Consider the following 11,642-nt stretch of genomic DNA (forward strand, 5'->3'; position numbering starts at 1 on the left):
GAATTACTTTGTCATTATTTTCTCATTAAAAGGTCTTGTTCTACAATATAAAATATATTAGTATGTATGTATTTACTATGAGGTTTATTACATATGTATTTCACTAAGTATAGTGAAAACTAAAGGTTTTCAGGGCATGCCATTACTTCAAATAATTTACTACTCATTTTTGTCACCAAGTCAAACAGTATCACAAAAACAGCTGGAAACCATAGTAAACCACAGTTTTGGAGAATGTTCCATAATCTCAAACTACAGAAAAGTGACAAGAGAGTGAAAGGTGCAATAAAACTACAAACAAATGTATCCATTTTATTCCCACATGTCCAATATTATTTTTTAACTTCTCCTATGAGCTTTCACTGGTTCATTCCCAATTACCGCAAAAAGATGTCAGGAATGCAGTGTAAAATGCACAGGACCATACTGAACATAAGTGCTTGTTTAAACAAAAAACCAAGAATTTCTGTGGTGCCATTTATGGATTTGGTAAATTTGGCTTGGAGTACTTAGAACCTGATCTATTGCTTTTCCAAACTCAGAAAATACACAAACTAGTTATTAAAAGAAAAAAAAAAATTTAGAAAGTCAGATGAGCACAAATTTCTCTGATATTCATTATTTTTTGCTTTGTGGCTAGCACAAGAAGCAGGATCACACTGATCAATAGATGGAGGAAATACAATCTGCACAAAAATTCAATGTCTTTTGTGGGAGTTTGTGCCATCACAAGATCCAGATTACTGCAAGGCCTAAAGCAATAACATAGGGAAGCAAAAACAGACGGATTTTTCCTGCCTCGTCTCTCACACAGTGCACACACCCCATGTGACATTGGATTGCAACAGGAAGAGGCAGGTCTACAATGTGAATATTCCAAGTGTGAAGTATGTGCTAGTTAATTATTTAAGGAGTACAAGGTGTGTTCAGAAGTGCAAAAGAATGTTGGAAATACCAGCACGGCAGAGCACAGTGCAGTGTAATTCTTTCTGGCAAGGACTGAGGCACTGGGTCTTGCAAGAGCCTTTCTTGGAGTGCACAGCACCCCTTACACAGCTCGCAGAGCAGGAGGCCACACAAGCCTTAAAGTCTGGAGAGCTGCCTAGTAAGCTGTAGTAGCACTACTGCTACCACAAATTACATGTCGAACAATATTACATTAATTTGAAGTAGGCAGGCTCCTAGGGAATGTAACAGAAAAGGGCTCATTTAAAAAATAATGGTATCTCTTTTTCCAGAAATCACCAAAAAAATGCCCCAACCCCAAAAACTTACTCAGCTCTATTCATCATTTTAAATATCTAATCTGGGCAAATAGCACAATAATATTTTCCCCATGGACAAATTACAGAAGTGATTTCCATCGATGAGTGAAGACCAAATGGAACTGCTTCATTTAACAATAGCAAAACTATAAGCAAGGTTGCTGAAAGATTCAGAAGGGCACCCAGGTATAGATGGAAATGTCTGATATCAGGCAGAAGAACATGTCCACTGCATATAGACAATATCTCCTGGGAATCATTCAAATACTTAACTGTTTACTGAGTCATATAGCACAAAAAAGCAATAGAGACATTGCGTCTGAGGGCAAAGAAGGCAGAAAGGGCACTTTGGTCAATTACACCAGTGGGAAACTGACTCCACAGTTCTTTCCATAAGAAGTTATTGTTTGCCAGTGGCTGAGGCGGAGGTTTATCAGTCCAGGGTAGCTAGGTGCCTTAACTACCAGGCCCTTTAGTGAGAGAAAGGAAGGTGAAGGATCCTCCACAAATGCATCTAACTTTGAAAATTTTCCAGGTAGAATATTTAGTGAATTCAGCATAACTCAGAAATAACTGAGGGAAGAAACAAGCCATAGTCTCAACAACCTTGGTCTTATTTTTCTCTTCATCATCATAACTCAAATAGTCTGCACCTAAACAGTCTGTGTGGAGAGGAAGGTAGCAATAGATTTAAAGCATGAATCCATGCAGCATATTCATCACAGACCCAGCTTAGTCTCTGTACTTCTGCTATCCTAACCAGCTCTGTGGGTTACAATCAATTTATCTTTCCCTTGAAGTAATTCAGGGAACAGATATAATTGGATAAGAGAGCTTTCATCATTTTACATGCTTATAACTTGCTTTTTTTCAAACTAACAAAACTTGTGCAGAATCTTAAATGTTTTCACCCTTTGGTCAGTGAACACGCAATATCTTCCATTTCATTCTAACAGGCAAGCTACAGTCTCCAAACAAGGTTTATTAAAAAATTACATGTAATCACTCCATTTTGTATTCCACATCTCTGAATATTAAACTCCAATAGGGTTAGTTCCCATGCAACATATATTCTTATGCAGTTCAGTAAATTTAATTGAAAATGTCAAGTGATAATGCCACAGATTTCTTAGTTCCTGTACATGGGGAAGAGAAAAGTAAATGTTATAAGCATAATTAAGCTTTTGATTGCTGTACCTCTAATTACAGCTACTGGAAGGTCAGGCTAAACATTTTCCACCCAACAGTAAAAAATGTTGCATGACAGCAACTAAATATTAATTTAAATTTAATAGAGGGAAAAATATAATGTGATAATATTTCTTCCAACTGCTTATAAATGTCAGCTTTGAACAGATTTCAGTGAACAGTCACATATCAAGACACTTCTGGTAATAATTAAACGAAAAGATCCTAGTAACAAGATCACAAGCTTCCATGCATTCATTGAGCTACTCAGATACCCCCTGCTTCAAAAGCAAAGTGCACAGGTCACACATATTTTGAAAGCTTTCCTATCTCTCTCCCCACTAAAATACGCAATCTGCTTGTCTCCTTAGCAGTCATGTTTTAAAAACACTGACACTAAATGTTCAGAAAAATATCAAAGTCCTAGTGGTAAGTTTACCTGAAGAACTGTCATAATATCAAAGACAACAGATCAGAGCTGCAGAGTGTGTGTGTATGTTTGTGTGTGTGTGTGTGAATTTAGTGCTTTAATTTATCAAATTAACAAAAAAAAACATTGACAGTCCTGAGATCAAGCTGGTTGTCTTCTTGCAACTTTCCTTTTTTTTGGCTCACCTGTAGGTAAGCTAAAAAAATACTCGTGTTTCAAACACACAACAGTGAATGTTACACCTGCACTCTTTATCAGGATATTTGTTCTTGCCAAACTATTTCAAAATAATCCTGCTCTTTTATTACTCCATCACTCTCACACAAAATTGCACTGTTCTGGTTGTGAACAGCTACAAACATACTGATATGCAAAGAGCAGGTTGCTGTATCATTTAGTGCCAATAAAGAAGCAGTAAACAATTTTGTAATTTCTTAAAAACAAGAAAGATTTTATTCAGAATGTTTAAGAGACCTGGTATTTATCGATGTACATGAAAATCACCTCAGAACCTCTAAATATAGAAATTATCAGGTGCTTTACCTTATGTTTAGTAATGAAAAAGCTGCCAATAACACCTTCATTTGCTGGCTGATTTAGTAAAACTCTTATGAGGACAGTAAATTTCATGTTTTAGTATACATGACAGTCACATTCTAGATGTTAAGATGCAACAAACAGAAATCAATACCCCCCAACATGAGCATGAATTTTGTCAGCTTCCAATTATTATCTCGCTTGTGTGAAAGATCAAAGAATAATTGGGGTTCCTGGTTTTGATGTCACACAATGGATAGATAATTTTAGTTGTGAAGAGATATAATCCCAGATATAACATGCTTAACCCGTTTACATTTGTTAAACAGTCTGTAGCTGGTTGCTGAAGTCACATGCACTTTATGGACCATATATTTCACAGGAAGAAAAGCAAACTACATTAAACTTATATTACTTTCATGGTCATTTTCCCTTTAATAGTCAGGTGAAAGAAAGTTTAATTTTACAGGTCCATTTTAGCTTACTTACCATATAAAAATATATGCTTCAAACTATTTTGTATTGGAAAAGATCATTTAAGAGAAAACTCAGTAAAGAGCAAATGCATGCATTTACCACATTTCCAGACACTAAACTAACTTGATTAGTAAACTGGACAGTAAGGAAACACTTTTCTTCTAGGAAATTGGAGCTAAGCTTTTTCTTTACTTGAAGAAGGGAAAGAATCAGTCACCATTTTTTAAAGCAAGCATACTGTATGTGTCCAAACTGAATTTCATTTCAGTTGGATGAAAGGTAATGCTGGTAGACATCCTCAGCACAGATCACATCCCTTCATTTGTTAGCTAGAAGCACTTGCATAAAAATCTCAGTTGTGAGAGGTTTGTATCCAAATATAGACTCTTGAACCTCATCATCCAAGGGCCTCCCAGTTTCAGACTGTCAGTACTGTGGAGTCTGCTGTTCTGGCATAACCTTCTCTCCATATTATGGATTTGTGTGTCTATGAAAGATACAGAGTTTGCTGTTTATCTCTTAGATGCTCTGGTTTTGACATTATGTGGTAATTTTAAAGCAGTTAAAATGTGAAATTAGATTACCAGGATGAGACAGTTTTGAAAAATTGACACAATCTCAGGTGAAAGAGACAGAGAAGTCCCACCCTGTCACCCTCAATCTTCACCCTTCCATCATTAACATATAAACTCCACCCCATATCCTCTGTGATAGTCTCCTCCCAAAGTAACTCTAAACATGCAAACCCCACTGAGATGCTGAACTACAGCCTAACTACTTTCTAATAAAGCTATTTAAGTGCATTTTAAAATATTTTCAAAAGATTCAGGTGAATAAAATTTGGAGATGGAGGGGATTCTCTCTCTGAGGTCTCTGATCAAGGAATATCAATGCCAATAAAACCAGAACATTTTCAGGAACTCATTATATTAATGTATTCATTTTTGGGAAAGCACATCAACCCGCAAAGTAGGTATTTTGAGGCAGGATATAGCAGGTATAACCTCAGAAAATGCTGATCCTGATTACCTCGATTTTGTACCACAAAATCTGTGACAGATCACAAGGCAAAAGAGAGTCTTAACAGGCAGTCTGACTACTCTCATTCAATGTTTAGGTTCAGGTACAAGAGAAAAGAGTGTCTTTGAAATCTACCCCACACAAAACTGAGATCAGACGGCTCCAAAGATTATTCATGAATTTCCCACAGACACACCAAATCTCAAGATGAATGAATTAATAGTAATTTTTTAAAATTTTGCTTTCTAAGGCTGACTTTTCATGATTTCCTGGGATGAGATTTGCTCTGCCAACTTCCTTTGGACTCTTCTTGCCAAGTTTTCTTGTTTTGGTTGTGGGTTTTTTTGGGTTTTGGTTAGGGTTTCTGTTTGGTTGGTTTTTTTTGATAAGGGATGGTAACAATTTCAAAGGGACAAAATTTCAAAGACTTCTTTGAAATTGAGTTTATCTTTGTCAGTATCCTCTACTGTCTTCCGCAGATACCTTTTTCATCACCTCAAATTTCAGAAAAATCCAGACTGTGGGAAGGATAAAGGTAAGGCGACACCACAACCTCTTCTTTTCCACTGCCTGCTACAGAGGCATGATGAACAGCAATTTCCAACCAATATATACATAAGAGTGAAAATCTCTAACATGGGTTCAGCTATGCTGGGAAGTACGTAGGTTCAGTTATGCCATTTTCTTGTTGTATTTTATTTCATTTGGGAGATATATACAGCACAAAAGCAGTATTCACCAATATAAATGAACATACCTGACAAGCATTTTGCTGGTATAGTATCCCTTCTTGGACCATTATTTTCATGTTTTATATGAGATAGAAAAGCTTTCAAAACCAGGTAATAACACAAGTACCACCTAGAGTAAAGAACAGTTTATTGGATGGGGGGAATGCATGTGTTTATATTGTAGTTCTTTTCCCTCCTTGTAGTTGCAATAGAGATTTGAGCACATTTCCTGGAAAGAGGAAAGAGAGTATATAAAAGAACCAAAGCACTATTGGAAAATTTCATGCAAGGAGGAAGATATTCCAAATCAGAAAAATACCTCAACTATATAGAGGAAAACAAGGGAGGGTTCTATAGTTACAGATGTTCAAATGGGTATTTGGTGTTGGCATAAACTCAATTCTAAAACAAATAAAGGTAGTGGAGATGAATTCCCTGAATGAAAACAAACAAAGGAAGCTTTTTCCTATACACTTGCAAGGTGTGCATATATGAAGTGCCACTGATGGTGTTCAAAAATTAGATTATTCTTAAAAAAATAATTAAAAAAAGAGCATTTGATTCCAAACAGAACTTCTTTAACAGATGGATAGAGGAATGGCAGAATAATACAATCCCGTCTGCTGTCTGAGTCCCTGCTGAGAGCTACTTTCAAGCTGATAATACAATTCTATTTGTGGCTAAAATCGTGCTGTACTGGCAGTTTAGCTCCTCAGGTTTTTTTTGCGGGGGGAGAGAGGTTGGGTTTTTTTCGCTTTCACCTTATTATTATGAAGTATTTCTACGATCTCAGATAAAAAATTTTGAACATCTTGCTTTTTATTTCAAAGTCACTTGTTCTAAGATCTGAATTTGAAGGCATATTCTGAAATCCAGTGCAGGAAAGGATCTGAGAAGTTTAAGTCCATGTATTTTCAGGAGAAGCATGATGGGTAAAATGACAGATTAACATTGATTTCAATAGGGGACATATATATTCTTTAAACAGAATATAGGCTTAGATGTTATCTAAAAAGGACTGAATCATTGTGTTGTAGTGTTTATAGCTTCTTCTTTTTTAAACACACATAAAAGATATGTCTGTTAATTAAAAAAAAAAGGAAAAGAAAAGTAAAAAAAAATGCAATCACCAATAGATTGAAATACAACAACAGAATTGTTGATTTGTGGCTGGTGGAAAGGAGGTTGTATCTATTATTGGACATGCATGTAATGTAAATTATATAGTCAAAAGTTGTCCAAACATAATTTAAACTAATGCAATACTCCTGTAAATATGATCATACAAAGAGAGGGAGAAGAAAGCTTTATTCACTTTTCATGTTGATGTTAAAATAGAAACAAGGTAGACCAAGACACCTTGAACCGAGTTCTGCCAAGGTACAAAGGCATTTAGTGCTCATTTCCTATATATGGATTCAGTCTGGCTCCGTGACTACTGCAAGATCAGCATCAATAGTAATTCTAGTTGCAAACTTACACTCATTGGCAAAAGTTGTTGGTTTTTTTCCATGGACAGGACTTGTAAATGTCAGATGAATTCTAGAGATAGAAACACCACCACATAAAAATTGAATGAGGTCTTTACCATCTCATCAACAGCACTGTCTTTTTGCATGAAGGGGTTGACTTACACGGACATGAAAACATGAACGTGATTTCCAGTTGATTGCCCAGAACATTTTTTACCATAGTAGAAAAAATTCATGTTATATGCTAACAGTGTTGATTACACAGAAGTAATCCATCCCTAGGCGTGTAGAATGAATGCCTGGAAACATAGCCAGGTAGAGCTTGACACTGACTGTTACTTTGTCTCCAGGTTAGCCTATATCAGTTTTGCTCTTTTCAGTAAATCTTTGTCCAAAGGATTAAATGTTAATGTAGATTTAGCCTGTAATAATGATAAACAATACTGAAAATAACTTGAAACCCCCACGTGAAATCTTGTCACTGACCAGCACACTGAGAAGTCTTCTAGCTACTTCTGTAGCTGTGTGGAAATTTGATTCCTGTTAAGGGACATGACATAACTGGTTGGCAGCTCAGCGTCTGAAAAAACAGCCGGTTTTGGCCTGCCTTTTATAGTCAGGAACTCATTCAAACTAGTGGGGAAGAATAGCAAAGTGCTTGTACCTGACTTTCAGGCCAAAAGTTCTTCTCTCCTCCCTACCACAAGGAATTCAGGAGCCTGACATGGCACCACAGAGATTTTGTCTGCTTTTTGTGTGGGGTCCCACATTTTGTATTATTTGAGGTTGTCTCGCCATAGTAAATCTATCTTTTTGGCTACCTATATTTGGAACTGTTTTCATTGACATGTTTCTTTAAGGAATATAGAATTTATTACCAAATCATAGATTTTTAAAGCCATAAGGTTTTAATAATCTTCCACAACCTGGCCTCCTGTGACTGGGCTTCCCACAAAATTTTGTCCAGTTATTCTCCTATTTTGCCCAACTAAATGAGATAGTTTTAGAGATCCAATCTTAATTTAAATCCCAAATGACAGGAAATGGTTGCAATACTTAATTAAACTTAAAAGTTTATATCTTATTTCTACTTAGAATTTCTGTGACCACCCCTTCAAAGCCTTTCATCTTATTAGGTCTCTGCCTGCCTGACATGAAATAGCTTATTGGGATCAGTGTGCAACCATCAACATTCTCACCTTTTCAAACCTCAAGGCCTGTACTAGAGCAAAGACTTTATATTCCACTTGATTCAGATGAATAAGAGCAATGTGCAATTTCTCTTCCAAAGAGTTCCCAGAAAACCTTCAATGTACAGGAATATCTGTTGATTTGTTTGTCTGCTTTTTTTTTTGTTCCTGTCCCTTCAGAATTAAGAATATTTTGCATTATTAAAAGCTTGGGGTTGCTTCTCTCCAGAGCATAATCCTTTCCCTCCCCACTCCTTTTTTTTTGTTCCCTTCAAATTCAATAAAGATGAAGAAAAAATTGTGAAAAAAACAATTAAAAGGGGAGAGGGGAGTGAGGAAGGGGTTCAGCATTTACAGATAGTTTTTAATATTCAATTTGTTTAAAATAGCCCTGAAGTTATGTGGTGGGTTAATCTCGGCTGACTGCCAGGTGTCCACCAAACTGCTCTCTCATTCCCTCTTAGCAAGACAGGGGGAAAGAGGAAGATGAAAATCTCGTGGGTTGAGATAAGAACAGGGAGATTGCTTGCCAATTACTGTCACAGGCAAATGAGACACAACTTGGGAAGATTAATTTAATTTATAGCCAATTAAAAAGAGAGCAGGATAGTGAGAAAGCTAAACTAAACAAAAGAAACTTTCCCCCCACCCTTCCTTTTTTTCTAAGCTCAGCTTTACTCCTGACTCCTCTGCATTTCCCCCCACCCTGGGTGGACCATATGGGAATGAAGTGTTGCTGTCAGTTCATAACACTTTCTGCTGCTCCTTACTCCTTTTTCTCTGCTCCACCATGGGATCCTTGCCATAGGATAAAGCCCTTCATGAGCTACTCTAACATGAGTACTTCCCACAGGGTGCTGTTCTTGCATTTTCTACTCTTTCTTAAATATATTATAACAGAGACACCACCAGCATCACTGGTTTGGCTCAGATTTGGCCGGTGGTGTGTCCACTTTGAAGCTGGCTCTGAGCTGACAGCACGAGGACAGCCCCTAATGTCTTCTCTCAGATAGCATCCCTGCAGCCCACCACCCTACCAAAGCCTCCAATATAAACCCAATTCAATTCACAATGAATTATGGATTTAGAAAAAGTTTTTGGTCTGCTTTTTCTGTATTTACACTGGTACTCCAAACAGGGATACTCATACAAAGAGTCATTGACAGATCAAGATTTTAAAAAAAAGTAGCTACTCCTTCATAACTACATAATTTTAGTTATTAGATTGATTTTGGGTATGTGAGATATTAAAATAACTAAGGTTTACACAACAATGAGCCACCCAGAAGCACTTATGCAATGCAGTCTCTAGTTATGCAGCATGAATTAATTATGATTAAAAACATTGCAAGTTAATGGACTCCTCTATGAATGGTTTGGTACACTGTGCCAAAGCAACAAAAGGAACTTCCATTCTTCAGAGTGTTTCCAGGGGGTCCTCAGACTGAAAAGATAACATTACTAAACTCTTTCCCAAAACAGGTAGACCTTTGCATCCTCTGCTGGGTTATGTGATAACATGCTTACAGTGAGACAGCATGCATGTTGTCGAGAAGTGATGGCCCTAGGTGGGTAATTCTTAAAGAATAATATGCTTATAAGAATTGCAAAGATATTCATGGTTTGCAGAGAACGCAGACTGTACTCATGTTATATTTTAGAAACAATAATAAGTAAAACGCTGATGGTAAAATTAAAGAGATTGCTCTCAAACTTTAATGATTATCCTTTTTTGAATACGTAAATATGAAATAATTCTGATAGAGTTTGTAAAAATACAGAAGTGTACTAGTTTCTAAGGTGGCACCATCTGCTTATAACTAGACAAGAACACATCTCTTATGCAGATTTTTGAGAGGCTAAGGCTTGAAAAGGCAAATTTGTCCCTAACTGGGTCGTGGTGCTCATCCTTATATTGACAGAGTTTCCTGTTCCATTTCTACTCATGCCTTTTTGAGACAGGCTCACAAAGAATAATAAGTTGCTATAGGTATATGCTCAACTCAGCTGTGGAAATGACTAAGGTGAAAAGACAAGAAACATGTAGCATTCTTTCAACATGCCTTTCAATCTTAATATAAAATACTAAAAAAATATAATTAAAAATATATTTTTTAGTCATTTATATTAAGAGCAATTTAAATGGATGGGGACTTTTATATCTTTGGGGGCTTTTTGGTTTTCTGGTTTTAATTGCTTTGGTTTGATGTCCCCAATTGTTCAGGAGGCAGAGAAAAGACATCATGTCAAAATGAGTGATTTCAAATAGGCCAGAAAGCAGAAATAGGAAATCTTTAAAACAAAACCCAAAATCTGATTTGAAGAGATGAAGCTCTGAGAAATTTCAGGTTTCAATGAGTTTCATACACGTCTTAAATGTTTATACTTTAATTGTCCAGAGACTTTGAGCTTGTACAGCCTTCCAATACGTGAATAAAAACAGTGAAGTGGCAATGCAGCTGGATGGTTCTGTTGGTCTTTTACTGTCAGTAGTAACCAAGTGAAATTCACTTTTCTACAGCACAATATCCTAGTAACTATGCAGGTACCCAAAACATGGGACAAGAATTTGAATTATGTTTAGGAAAATTGAAAAAAAAAAGGAAAGAGGAAAAAAGGTGATAGAGCAAAAGAACAGTCTGAGAAATAATTTCCCTATGTAAAAGATCACAAAAAAAAATTATTAGAATGAGTAGTTTTAATCTGTAAGATCATATTTTTTGTTTACTTCTACTCACATAATTCTCTATGGTTATGATTTGAAGTGTGATATTGGAAAACAATAGCATATGCTAAAAAGCAGTTTATTACTAAAAGGTTATCTTACATCTCTTTAGCAGCATGTATTATTTTTTAAACAAATAAGAGAAAAGAAAAATGTAACTGGACCTTAGAGATGAATTATTATTTAAATTATTTTTTAATTGGTGAAAATTCTAAAGAAAATATTTCAATTAAAAATAGAGGTTAATATTTCATTTAGCATGCAGATTTCTACATGTTTAGGAAATGAAAACTGAACAAACGATGTCTACCTTTATTAGACTCGGGAAAAAAAATTTTTAAAAGTAAACTTATTATAACAAATTCCTGAACGAGCTAGGAAGGAGGGACACCATGCAGAAGGGAATGGAAAAGTGCAAAGTACTTCAATATTTTCACAATTTTAAAACAAAACTATTGGATTCCGACATAGAAAAATATAATTATCAATAATTTCAAAAAATATTTTTTTAATTCTACTCTACCAAAATGTCTAAATACCCCAAAGCAAAGATCTCTCCTCTCCTCTCCTCTCCTCTCCTCTCCTCTCCTCTCCTCTCCTCTCCTCT

Source organism: Corvus brachyrhynchos, unplaced genomic scaffold (assembly GCF_000691975.1).
Source record: "Corvus brachyrhynchos isolate BGI_N302 unplaced genomic scaffold, ASM69197v1 scaffold146, whole genome shotgun sequence".
NCBI classification, from domain to species: Eukaryota; Metazoa; Chordata; class Aves; order Passeriformes; family Corvidae; genus Corvus; species Corvus brachyrhynchos.